General features: G+C 43.4%; 1 protein-coding gene and 2 pseudogenes across 1 annotated transcript in view; 2 read left to right on the forward strand and 1 right to left on the reverse strand.

Moving 5' to 3' along the window:
• The window catches only part of IRAG1 (inositol 1,4,5-triphosphate receptor associated 1), a 166,474-nt gene extending 159,566 nt beyond the window's left edge, over positions 1-6,908 (reverse strand). Inside the window, exon 1 of the mRNA XM_070383925.1 lies at positions 6,797-6,908. The gene's annotated coding sequence lies outside the window, so the exon portion shown is untranslated. The remainder of the gene's footprint in view (positions 1-6,796) is intronic.
• On the forward strand, positions 4,650-5,648 carry LOC138991005 (large ribosomal subunit protein eL42-like; annotated as a pseudogene).
• Positions 6,906-9,233, forward strand: LOC138991004 (RNA-binding protein EWS pseudogene; annotated as a pseudogene).
• Positions 9,234-12,547: the final 3,314 nt, after the last annotated feature.

A 12,547-nucleotide genomic window follows, 5' to 3' on the forward strand; every position in this document is an offset into this window, starting at 1 on the left:
TAAGCCCAGCTGTTTTCTATCTCCCAACCTCTGGATATGTAGCTCTCTCTACCTTGAATGTTTCTGCCTTCATCTCCATGAAGCTAGCGACTTCTTATCCGTCAAATGTCAGCCTAAATGTCACCCACCAACAAGACCTTCTCTGTTTACCCTGTCCAAAGCATGTCCACTGCTAGTTCTGTATGGTATCAAAATATATTTCAAGCCTTCAATTAATAAAGCAGTTTGATATGAGAATAAATGAATGAAACCAAAGAAACATAAGACATAAACTCTAATGCACAAGGGAATTTACTGTAAAGATGGAAAAGTGAGATTTCAAAATGCTGGGGAAAAGAGGCTAGTGAATAAAAGTGAGTAGTGATGGCACAACTCGTCTGTATACATTGAGACAAAAACACAGCTGGGATCTTATTCCTTATACCCAATTCTGATATATCAAATATGAACTGTAAAAAATAACTCAAAAAATATCCTTAAAAGCATGTTAACTAAATGCTAATCTAAGACAGAGGCTTTTCTAAAAAGACTATGAAATCTAGAAACTATATGGGGAAGAATTAGTCAAGTTCTCTAGGTAGCAATGTAACTTTGGAATGAAAAAAAAAAGGAAAATAATGACAGAAACTGAAATTTAAATGAAAGGCTAAGTTTCAAAACAGGGAAAACAAATTCAAAGAACTCTTTTCCTTAACTTAGATAGAACTGATATAAATGAATATTTTTAAAAATAGCTCAATAGAAAAGTGTGCAAAGGATAGAAAGAGTTCATAAACAAAGCAAATTCAAAAGATAATAAACATGTGGAAAGATGCTCTAATTCACACATATTTAAAGAAATGCAAATCAAAATGGCAAGAAGACTTTTTTTTTTCCCTTATCAAACCAGTACAAGACTTTTCAGATGCTGGGAGGGATATGAAGAAACTAATACTCTGGCTTCCCAGGTGGCTGTAGTGTCTACAATCTGCCTGCCAGTGCAGGAGATGCAAGAGCTGTAGGTTTGATCCCTGGGTCAGGAAGATCCCCTGGAGTAGGAAATGGCAACCCACTCCAGTATTCTTGCCTGGAAAATCTCATGGACGGAGGAGCCTGGTGGCTACCATCCGCGGGGGTCACAGAGTTTGACACAACTGAGCACAGGCACACAACACTCTCATTCACTTTTAAGGAATGCTATGCTAAGTCACTTCGGTCGTGTCCGACTCTGTGGGACCCCATAGACGGAAGCCCACCAGGCTCCCCCGTCCCTGGGATTCTCCAGGCAAGAACACTGGAGTGGGTTGCCATTTCCTTCTCCAGTGCATGAAAGTGAAAAGTGAAAGTGAAGTCGCTCAGTCATGTCCGACTCTTAGTGACCCCATGGACTGCAGCCTACCAGGCTCCTCCATCCATGGGATTTTCCAGGCAAGAGTACTGGAGTGGGGTGCCATTGCCTTCTCCGACTTTTAAGGAAAGGAGGGCGCAAATTGATACAGTTTCTTACTGCAGATAAGTTTGATAAATACCAAAATTTAAAAGGCACATATCCTTTCACATAGCAAAAAATTTAGATATGGTTATACCTGCAAGGAGATCCAGTCCATTCTAAAGGAGATCAGTCCTGGGTGTTGTTTGGAAGGACTGATGCTAAAGCTGAAACTCCAATACTTTGGCCACCTTATGCAAAGAGTTGGCTCATTGGAAAAGACTCTGATGCTGGGAGGGATTGGGGGCAGGAGGAGAAGGGGACGACAGAGGATGAGATGGCTGGATGGCATCACCGACTCGATGGATGTGAATTTGAGTGAACTCCGGGAGATGGTGATGGACAGGGAGGCCTGGCGTGCTGCGATTCATGGGGTTGCAAAGAGTCGGACACGACTGAGCGACTGAACTGAACGGAACTGGTGTCACTTGTATCTCAATACAACTGGAAGAAAATAAATTATCCATCATTCACATGATGCAATATTCTTTTATTTTTAATTGAAGGATAATTGCTTTACAGTATTGCCTTGGTTTCTACCAACCATCGTCATGAAACAGCCATGGGTTTACCCATGTCCCCTCCCTCTTGGACATCCCTCCCACCTCCCTCCCCAGATGAAGCAATATTGTGCAGAGATTAACAAGAATATGGGTGTTCTGGACATGCCAATGGGGAAAGACTTTTAATATATTAATTTTTAATATTTTAATTTTTAATTAATAATTACTTTTATTTAATTATTAATTCTCTTTTGTTATTGAAAGCATTCTGTAGAGGAGAATGATCCCTTTTGTATAATTTTTGGCATTGACACATAAGTGGGTAAGTGCATCTTTTTCTGGAAGGAATCATAGGAAACTATGCTTTTTACCTTTGAAGAGAGAAAATGGGATGGGAAGGGAAGGAACAAGATTCTCCATTTTCGTGTTTTCTGGAGTAAAGCTGAAGGACTTGAAAAGTTTCACCTTGGATTTATATTATTTTTTAACACTTTTTAAAAATTTGGCACTCAACTGTTTGTAATGAATTACGGCCTCAGTTCCGAATGCCCCTTTCATTTCGTGTGCTGTGCTAAACAACAGGATCCCTTTAAGCATTTCTCCTTTAAAGTGAGCAGGATGTGAAAACTTTCTTAATTGAGTGCACTGGAGGGATGCCGCAGGAGAGAGTAGGCTTTCCTGTCATTTCCAGGGTTGGAGGTGGGTGTGGGGACTAGAGCCTGCCCAGCCATGGCCCAGAGCACTGTCCCTCTGCAGCCCTGCAGCCTTAGCCTATGTAGAATAACCTTCCCTTAAAACTCAAAAACTTGAGCCCCACCACATACTCTAAAGGGCTCCTCCCTAAGCCAGGGCCCCAGACCATCCACCCTGGTGACACATGCCCCCTCCTGCATTCCAGGAGGTAGGAAAGCTTGTCCAGTGAGGCCAGAACAGCTCTGGCCTGCCCCAGTCAGCCAACTTCTCTGCTCTCCCATCGCAGAGCCGTACTGCTATGGACTGAATTTCCTCCCGCCTAAAATTCACATACATAGTTCTAACCCCCAGTGGGATGGTAGGTGGAAATGGGGCCTGTCCCCAATAAGAGCTCCTTTGTGAAGCAGTGAGTGCCCCTTCCTGAGAGGCTTGACAAAAGCTGAAGAGTCATGGATCAGGGATGTTAGAGAAATTATTCCTACATGAGGAAGAAACTGGGACTAGAAGATCTTTAATCTAGATAAAAAAGCATCTTTCTTTTTTTTTTTTTTTTTTTTTTGAGTATAACTGCCTTACAATGTTGTGTTAGTTTCTGCTGCACCACAATGTGAATCAGCGGTAAGTATAGATACATCCCTTCCGTCTTGAGTCTCCCTCCCACCCCACCCCTCCAAAAAAGTATATTTTAACAGAAGTAACATTCATCTAGAGACAGAAAAACCTGGGTTCACATTCTGGCTCCTCCACTTATAAGCTGTGTGATCTTGGATAACCAATTTAACTTTTTGAGCCTCAGTTCCTTGATTTATAAAATAGCAATAATTGTTCCCAATTTGTAAGGTTGTCATCTGGATTAGATGTTAACAGACGCAAAGTGGCTTGGACAGTATCTGACCTAATATCAACATTCAGAGGTCCAACTCTAGGATTCTCTAACCCCAGGGTGTCTCAGCAGCAGTTCTCGGAGTGTGGTCCCTGGACCAAGAACACAAGCATCAGGAACTCATTAGAAATGCAAGCTCTCCATCCCACCTCACACCTACTGAGTCAGAAACTGGGATTGGGCCCCAGAAATCTAAGGTTTAACTAGCTCTCCAGGTGATGCTTATTACACTAAAGACTTTGAACGACTTTGAAAAGCAGTTCTCTAAGCAACAGTCTTGTCTCTGAAACACAAGAACGGGAAATCTCTCCAAAACTTGAAAAGTTCTCTTTTTTCCACCATAAAATAAAATTAGTGCTGAAATGTTGATCCAAATGACTTTTAAAAGGCAATTGCCTTTGTAAGCAGGTTTCGCAGGCAGGAGTCATCTGCATTCTGGAGTAAACATGTCAGTATGACCTGGGCTTGGCAAGCATGCCCTCAGCCAAAAAGCACTGATCAATTGACTTACTTTGGTTACACCATGTAAACCAGTAATTTGACCAATCATGAACTACACAGTTGAGCTGATTTTCCACACTCATAAAGGGGGTAAGTCAGCAGAATAGTTGGAAAAGAATTTCTTAAACTGTGATGCTTCTCTAGACGGGAAGTCACCTCGAGGGTAAGTAACAAGAATTCTCAGTGGAGTGCACATTAACTTTTTCTCTGCCCGAACAAGTCACAGAATTCAGTGATGTGTTTATCATATACATAAACCTGGACAAAGAATCAGGTTAAAGTAATTTTTAAACAGTTCTGACTCGATGGACGTGAGTCTGGGTGAACTCCGGGAGTTGGTGATGGACAGGGAGGCCTGGCGTGCTGCGATTCATGGGGTTGCAAAGAGTCAGACACGACTGAGCAACTGAACTGAACTGAAACTCATTTTATAAACAGAGGGGATCTTTTAATATACAGAACCTAGGATAATTCCATCAAAATAATCCATTTTTTCTTGAATTTGAAATGTTTCTCACGATTTTTAGGAATGAATGCAAAGATAAGTATTCACTTTTCAAAGTTCTGAGACTATCTTGAGAATTTTGTTTAAACAGTCAGGCAGAAAGCTTCATCTACACAAAGCAATAGCACCCAAATTCCTTGGGCACATTTGCTTTTGAAAGGAATATCCTTTACTGTGCATCCAACTGTGGCTTTTACCAAGCAGTTTAAAATCTATTTATGTACTGAGAACGTCTAGGCTCCTTAAGCTGGGAGAGGGGAGTATTCAAAAAGTATTCTGACCTTGAGGAAAGGAAGAGTTGGAGGGGAGAAAAGACTGCATTCAAAATAGGTATTTTAGGGACTTCCCTGGGGGTCCCGGGGTTAAGACTGTGCTTCCAATGCAGAGGGATGACTGGTTTGCTCCCTGGTTGGGTAATTAAGATCTCACCTGCCACTCAAACAAAATTGGTATTTTAGCCTCTTTCCATGCTGACACTGCTCTCACAAACATGGTGAATGTTTCTAAAACCCACCAGACTTTCTATAAGAAGTGTGGCAAGCACCAACTGCACGAAGTGACACACGCCAGGAAGGGCAAGGATTCTCTGCCTGCCTAGGAAAAGCGGCATTATGCCAGGAAGCAGAGTGACTATGGCGGCGAGATAAGCCGATTTTCCGGAAAAAGGCTAAAACTACAAAGAAGATTGTGCTGCAGCTCGAATGCACGAAGCCCAACTACAAGAGAATCTTGGCTAAAAAGAGGTACACGCATTTTGAGCTGGGAGGAGATAAGAAGAGAAAGAGGCAAATGATCCCGTTCTGAGCTTCACAGTTTTATTATGAAGACAGTAGAAGTTTGAGATTGTTTACCTCAAAAAAAAAAAAAAAAAAGGTATTTTAAATATACTGTGATATACTGACATGGAGAACAGACTTGTGGTTGCCAAGGGGGAGAGGATTGGGGGGCGGATGGAGGGGAAGTTGGGATTAGCAGATGCAAGCTATTATATATAAGATGGATAAACACAAGTCCTACTGCATAACACAGGGCACTATATTCAATATCCTGTGATAAACCTTAATGGAAAAGAATATTTAAAAAAGAATATATATATGTGTGTGTATAAATTAGCAAAACATTGTAAATCAACTATATTTCAATTTTTCTAATGTAAAAAAATAAATTAGTATACTGTGATACATACTTTTTTCCAAAAAGAAAGGAGGAGAATGGGGCAACAGAGGATGAGATGGATGGATGGCATCACTGACTCAATGGACATGAGTTTAAGCAAACTCCGGGAGACAGTGAAGGACAGGGAGGCCTGGCATGCTGCAGTCCGTGGGGTCACAAAGAGTTGGACAGGACTTAGCGACTGAACAACAAAACTGAATATAGTTCAATGCCAAGCTATTTTTGGAGACAATAAGACAAATAGAAAGGAGAGAGTTTCTTGAATGATGCTAGAAAGGAAGGCTTCTTGGAGGAGATGGGACATGAAATAAAATGTATATTTTAAGGCAGGCAAGAACATTTAAACAAAATTCTGCCTTTCTGTTCCATTTGGGCCTCTTCCCTTCCTCCCTAATGTGCAGTGTGGGTCTATCTGCATTACAAGTTAACCAGAGCTCCTCAAAGATGGAAATTCCTACTCGAACTTAAACATCAATTTTTTTTCTTTTTTCTTCTGATGCTAGCAACATAACTTCCCCAAAGATTCACATTCCTTCCCAAGTCTGTAGGCAGTCGTAGGAACTTACTGCTCAATTTGTACATGTTTACCTGGACTATGTATTTTTGGTGAATGTTATATATCAGTCTATCATTTTGATGTACGATCCTTTGTCTCAAGAATGTATATGACCTTGCCTTCAACTTCTAACAGGTCTCAGAGCTTCTGAGAGTCTGTCTCCTGGGTTCTAATCCTCAGTTTGGCCCAAATAAAATCCTCTTTTTTCTTCTTAATGTGACTTTTAATTGAATATTTGTCAACATACGCATAATGAATGTCAAAGAACTGGTAAGTTTTAATGCTGGGATGTGGGCGTCCCTTGTAGCTCAGCAGTAATGAATCTGCCTGCCAATGCAGGAGACTCAAATTCAGTTCCTGCGTCATGAAGATCCCCTGCAGAAGGAAACAGCAACCCACTCCAGTATTCTTGCCTGGGAAATCCAAGGAACCGAGGAGCCTGAAAGGCTACAGTCCATGGGGTCAGACATGATTTAGCAACTAAAGAACAACAATGCTGGGATGTACTCACTTGTCACTGGCCGTTAAAGAGTGTTATTCTTGCCATTAAGATTTTGCTTGAAATGGTTCCCACATTCTGCCTATTCAAATCCTACCCATTTCAAAGTCCATCTTCTTTTCTTCTTTCAACAAGAATCTAGAACGAGAAGGAAGGAGAGAAAATGGCGTCCACGGATTATAGTACATACAGCCAAGCTGCAGCCCAGCAGGGCTACAGTGCTTACACCACCCAGCCCACTCAAGGATATGCACAGACTACCCAGGCATATGGGCAGCAAAGTTATGGAACCTATGGACAGCCCACTGATGTCAGCTATACCCAGGCTCAGACCACTGCAACCTATGGGCAGACCGCCTATGCAACTTCTTATGGACAGCCTCCCACTGGATATTCTACTCCAACTGCCCCCCAGGCATACAGTCAGCCTGTCCAGGGGTACGGCACTGGTGCTTATGACACCACCACTGCTACGGTTACTACCACCCAGGCCTCCTACGCAGCTCAGTCTGCATATGGCACTCAGCCCGCTTACCCGGCGTATGGACAGCAGCCAGCAGCCACCGTGCCTGCAAGACCGCAGGATGGTAACAAACCCGCTGAGACTAGTCAACCTCAATCTAGCACAGGGGGTTACAACCAGCCCAGCCTAGGATATGGACAGAGTAACTACAGTTATCCCCAGGTGCCTGGGAGCTACCCCATGCAGCCGGTCTCAGCACCACCATCTTATCCTCCTACCAGCTACTCCTCTACGCAGCCGACTAGTTATGATCAGAGCAGTTACTCCCAGCAGAACACCTACGGGCAGCCGAGCAGCTATGGACAGCAGAGTAGCTATGGTCAACAAAGCAGCTATGGGCAGCAGCCACCCACTAGTTACCCCCCCCAGACTGGATCCTACAGCCAGGCTCCAAGTCAATATAGTCAACAGAGCAGCAGCTACGGGCAGCAGAGTTCATTCCGACAGGACCACCCCAGTAGCATGGGTGTTTATGGGCAGGAGTCTGGAGGATTTTCCGGACCAGGAGAGAACTGGAGCATGAGTGGCCCTGATAACCGGGGCAGGGGAAGAGGGGGATTTGATCGTGGAGGCATGAGCAGAGGTGGGCGGGGAGGAGGACGCGGTGGAATGGGCGCTGGAGAGCGAGGTGGCTTCAATAAGCCTGGTGGACCCATGGATGAAGGACCAGACCTTGATTTAGGCCCACCTGTAGATCCAGATGAAGACTCTGACAACAGTGCCATTTATGTGCAAGGCCTGAACGACAGTGTGACTCTCGATGACCTGGTGGACTTCTTTAAGCAGTGTGGAGTCGTTAAGATGAACAAGAGGACTGGACAACCCATGATCCATATTTACTTGGACAAGGAAACAGGAAAGCCCAAAGGCGATGCTACGGTGTCTTACGAAGACCCAGCAACTGCCAAAGCTGCTGTCGAGTGGTTTGATGGGAAAGATTTCCAAGGGAGCAAACTTAAAGTGTCTCTTGCTCGGAAGAAGCCGCCCATGAACAGCATGCGGGGAGGGATGCCGCCGCGCGAGGGCAGGGGGATGCCGCCGCCGCTCCGAGGAGGTCCAGGGGGCCCAGGAGGTCCTGGAGGACCCATGGGGCGCATGGGAGGCCGCGGAGGAGACAGAGGCAGCTTCCCACCAAGAGGGCCTCGCGGTTCCCGGGGGAACCCGTCTGGAGGAGGAAACGTCCAGCACCGAGCTGGAGACCGGCAGTGCCCCAACCCGGGCTGTGGGAACCAGAACTTCGCCTGGAGAACAGAGTGCAACCAGTGTAAGGCCCCAAAGCCTGAAGGCTTCCTCCCACCGCCTTTCCCGCCCCCAGGCGGTGACCGTGGCAGAGGTGGCCCTGGAGGCATGCGGGGAGGAAGAGGTGGCCTCATGGACCGCGGTGGTCCTGGTGGAATGTTCAGAGGCGGTCGTGGTGGAGACAGAGGTGGCTTCCGTGGCGGCCGGGGCATGGACCGCGGTGGCTTTGGTGGTGGAAGACGAGGTGGCCCTGGGGGACCCCCTGGACCACTGATGGAACAGATGGGAGGACGACGAGGCGGGCGAGGAGGACCTGGAAAGATGGATAAAGGCGAGCACCGTCAGGAGCGCAGAGACCGGCCCTACTAGACGCAGAGACCCGCAGAGCTGCATTGACTACCAGATTTATTTTTTAAACCAGAAAATGTTTTAAATTTATAATTCCATATTTATAATGTTGGCCACAACATTATGATTATTCCTTGTCTGTACTTTAGTATTTTTCACCATTTGTGAAGAAACATTAAAACAAGTTAAATGGTAGTGTGCTGAGTTTTTTTTCTTATTTTAAAGATGGTTGTTTAAGACTAAACAATGGGAACCCCTTGTGAGCATGCTCAGTATCATTGTGGAGAACCAAGAGGGCCTCTAACTGTAACAATGTTCATGGTTGTGATTTTTTTTTTTTTAAATAAAATTACAAATGTTTATAAACAGTCAAAAAAAAAAAAAAAAGAATCTATAACGTCCTTAAAATAAGAAGGGACCTTGTTCTTCTTACCTTTGGGGACAATAAGAAGAGAAGATCTGAAGTAGAAAGCCCCAAGGGATAGAGCATATGGTTGTGGTTTCCAAAGTAGAGTCACATGCATGTTGGCCCATCACTTTATACCTCATCTTATTTCCACACTGATCCCAGGAGAGAGATATGACCACCCACCTTGGCCTCCATACCTTTGACAGATTACTGTACCCATGTCATAAAGCTGTTCTGAAGATTAAAGGAGTTTTGGCATTTCAAGTAATGGAACAAGCAAACATTCAGTACCTCTTAGTTACTACTATTTAATTTCTAGTAGGGGAAGTACTCCAGTGTTCTTGCCTGGAGAATCCCAGGGACAGGGGAGCCTGGTGGGCTGCCGTCTATGGGGTCACACAGAGTCGGACATGACTGAAGCGACTTAGCAGCAGCAGGGGAAGTAAGGGCCAATCAATCAAAAATATTAAGTAACTTGCCCAGTCATGCCAGGGATACCACACACTTACGGATAATTCCTATGCTAATGTCTTGCCTTGAGAATTCCCAGACCAAGAGGAAAATGTCAGATACTCAATCTACCTGATATATAGACTCTGTGGTTGCAACTTCTTGAGGGAGATTCTCCCACCCCTCTCCCACTACCAACTGCAAATTTTATACCCTGAGACCAGACTGTTATCTGTATTGGTGGGATTTCTTTCCTTACCCTCTTTTACTTAGAGAATAGCCTCTTAAGGATTCTAGCATAAGCCCCAAACCTCTAATTCTCTCTCTCTGTGAGCATTAAAACTCAATGCCTTGAAGTAATGGGAAACAATCCTACTTTTACCCACCACTATCTGGGTAGTCTTAGCATGGGCTTTAGTTTCTGTCATTCAGATCAGTAGATCTCTCAGCTGTGCATTTACAAGGACATGCCATACTATAATGTTCTCATTGCTTTTTTTTTTTTTTTTAATTCAGTATATCTAGGTTATCTAGCAGCATATTAAACATGTCTAGCAGAAGGATTTTCTGGTTATTTTAGTTTGCCAGAACTAAGATTTCTATCATAGTTTTCTTTTTTACTGACAATGAAATTATTAATAGTTCTGTTGATCTTTACATTCCCAGTTCTTATCTAAAGGAGCATTTTATATAGTTTTAAATTCCTGAAAATAGGCTCATGTTTTAGAGATGAAAGTTTATTAAAAACCTAGAGGTGGGGGAAAAATAAGGGGGAAAAAAAAAAACCTAAAGGAAACTGTGACATAGATCATAAAACAACTGCCCAGAAAAATGTAATGACAAACTATAAGCCTAAAAAGTTTTACTAATGATCAGGTGTCCCACTACTACAGAAACAAGCCTTATTTTTAAAAATGACAAGGAAAAGCACAATTTAAAAATTCTCCTGGGAACTTCCCTCATGGTCCAGTGGTTAAGACTTGACCTTCCAAAGCAAGGGGCATGGGTTCAATCCCTGGTCAGGGAAATGAGATCCCACATGCCTCATGGCCAAAAATACCAAAACATAAAACAGAAACAATATTGTAACAAATTCAATGAAGACTTTAAAAACGGTCCTCATAAAAAATAATCTTTAAAAAATAAAAATTCACCTGCAAAGACATATCCTATGATATGCTCTGTTAAGGCCTGCATTGTGTCTTCCCGTAATTCAGATGTTGTAATCCTAACCCCCAGTGCCACAGAATTTGACTTATTTGGAATTAGATCTTGAAAGAGGTAATTAAGTTAAAATGAGGTCACTAGGGTTAGTCCTAATCCAATTATGACTGGCCTCCTTAAAAGAAGAAAAAATTAGGGCACACACACCCAAGGGACGGCCAGGTGGAGACAGAGGGAGAAGACACCACATACAACCCAAAGAGAGAAGAATCCTCAGAAGAAACCAGCCCTGCAGACACCTTGATCTTGGACTTTGAGCCTCCAGAATTATGAGAAAATAAATTTCTGTTGTTTAAGTCACCAGGCCTGTGGTACTTTCTTGTGGCAGCCCTAGCAAATGAATGCAATTCCTATTCTTTCTTAATAATATATACAAACTACTTAAAATATATACCCCTTTGTGTCCTGCTATTTAGGGGGCAGGGTGGGAGGGAGAGTCAAGAGGGAAGGGATGTATGTATACATACAGCCGATTCACTTTGTTGTACAGCAGAGACTAATACAATGTTGTAAAACAATCATACTCCCATAATAGAAAATATAAATAAATAAAAGATATCTAATTTGAGATCTCAAATATTCTTTACCAAAAGATCAAATATTTCAATTAGTACTATATTTGATCAACATGTAAAACAGCTCACTCTTCAGAATGGTTAAATATACATGTTTACCAACACTACAACCAACCACAGAAAGAATCAACATCAGAAAGCTGAAGAATCTTAGCAATCTATTTGGAATACGTACTCAACAAAACCTACACTGACCAAATACACTAACTACTTTACCTTGATCTGGGCCACTCAAGCCCAATGTGGAGCACAGCATTTGTGAACGGACTTTGCACACTCATGTCAGCTGAAGCAAAATCTCTGTACTCACTACCAAACTAGATCTGCAGGTTAAAAACGTCTAATTTTAGGCTTCCCTGGTGGTTCAGTGATTATGAATCCTCCTGCCAGTACAGGGACTCGGGCTCAATCCCTGATCTGGGAAGACCGCGCCCCCCCCCCCGCCCCCATGGCACAGAGCAACTAATCTCAAGCGCCACAATTACTAAGCCAGGGCTCCAAAGCCCGTGAGCCACAACTACTGAAGCCCTCGGGCCCAGAGCCGGCTCCACAACTAGAGAAGCCACCACAGTGAGAAGCCCTTCGCACAGCAATGAAGACTCACCACAGCCAATATATAAATAAATACATCTTTTAAAAAAAGTTGAATTTCACCCATGTCTGCTATGGTTAGGGGAAAACAAAAGGCTGCCTGTCACTCTCTGTATCAAGTCCCAATGGTTGCCTCATGATTTTCTCTCCTTCTAGTCTTCTAATTCCTTACAGAACTTCTTCCCCTACCTGCCTACTGCATATGCTACAGTTCCTCATAGCTTGGGCTGGGCCCTCCCTTGTCACTCTACATTCTCACTTGAGTTTATCTCAACCTGTCCCATAATTTTAAATTTCATCTATATGCTAGGAGCTTTCAGACTTATTTCTCCAGTTCTTAGAAACTCTCTTCTAAGCTCCAGACCTGTATATTCAATAGCCTGTCTGATATCTGTCTCAGAGAT

This window comes from Bos mutus, chromosome 15, assembly GCF_027580195.1.
Source record: "Bos mutus isolate GX-2022 chromosome 15, NWIPB_WYAK_1.1, whole genome shotgun sequence".
Taxonomy (NCBI): Eukaryota; Metazoa; Chordata; class Mammalia; order Artiodactyla; family Bovidae; genus Bos; species Bos mutus.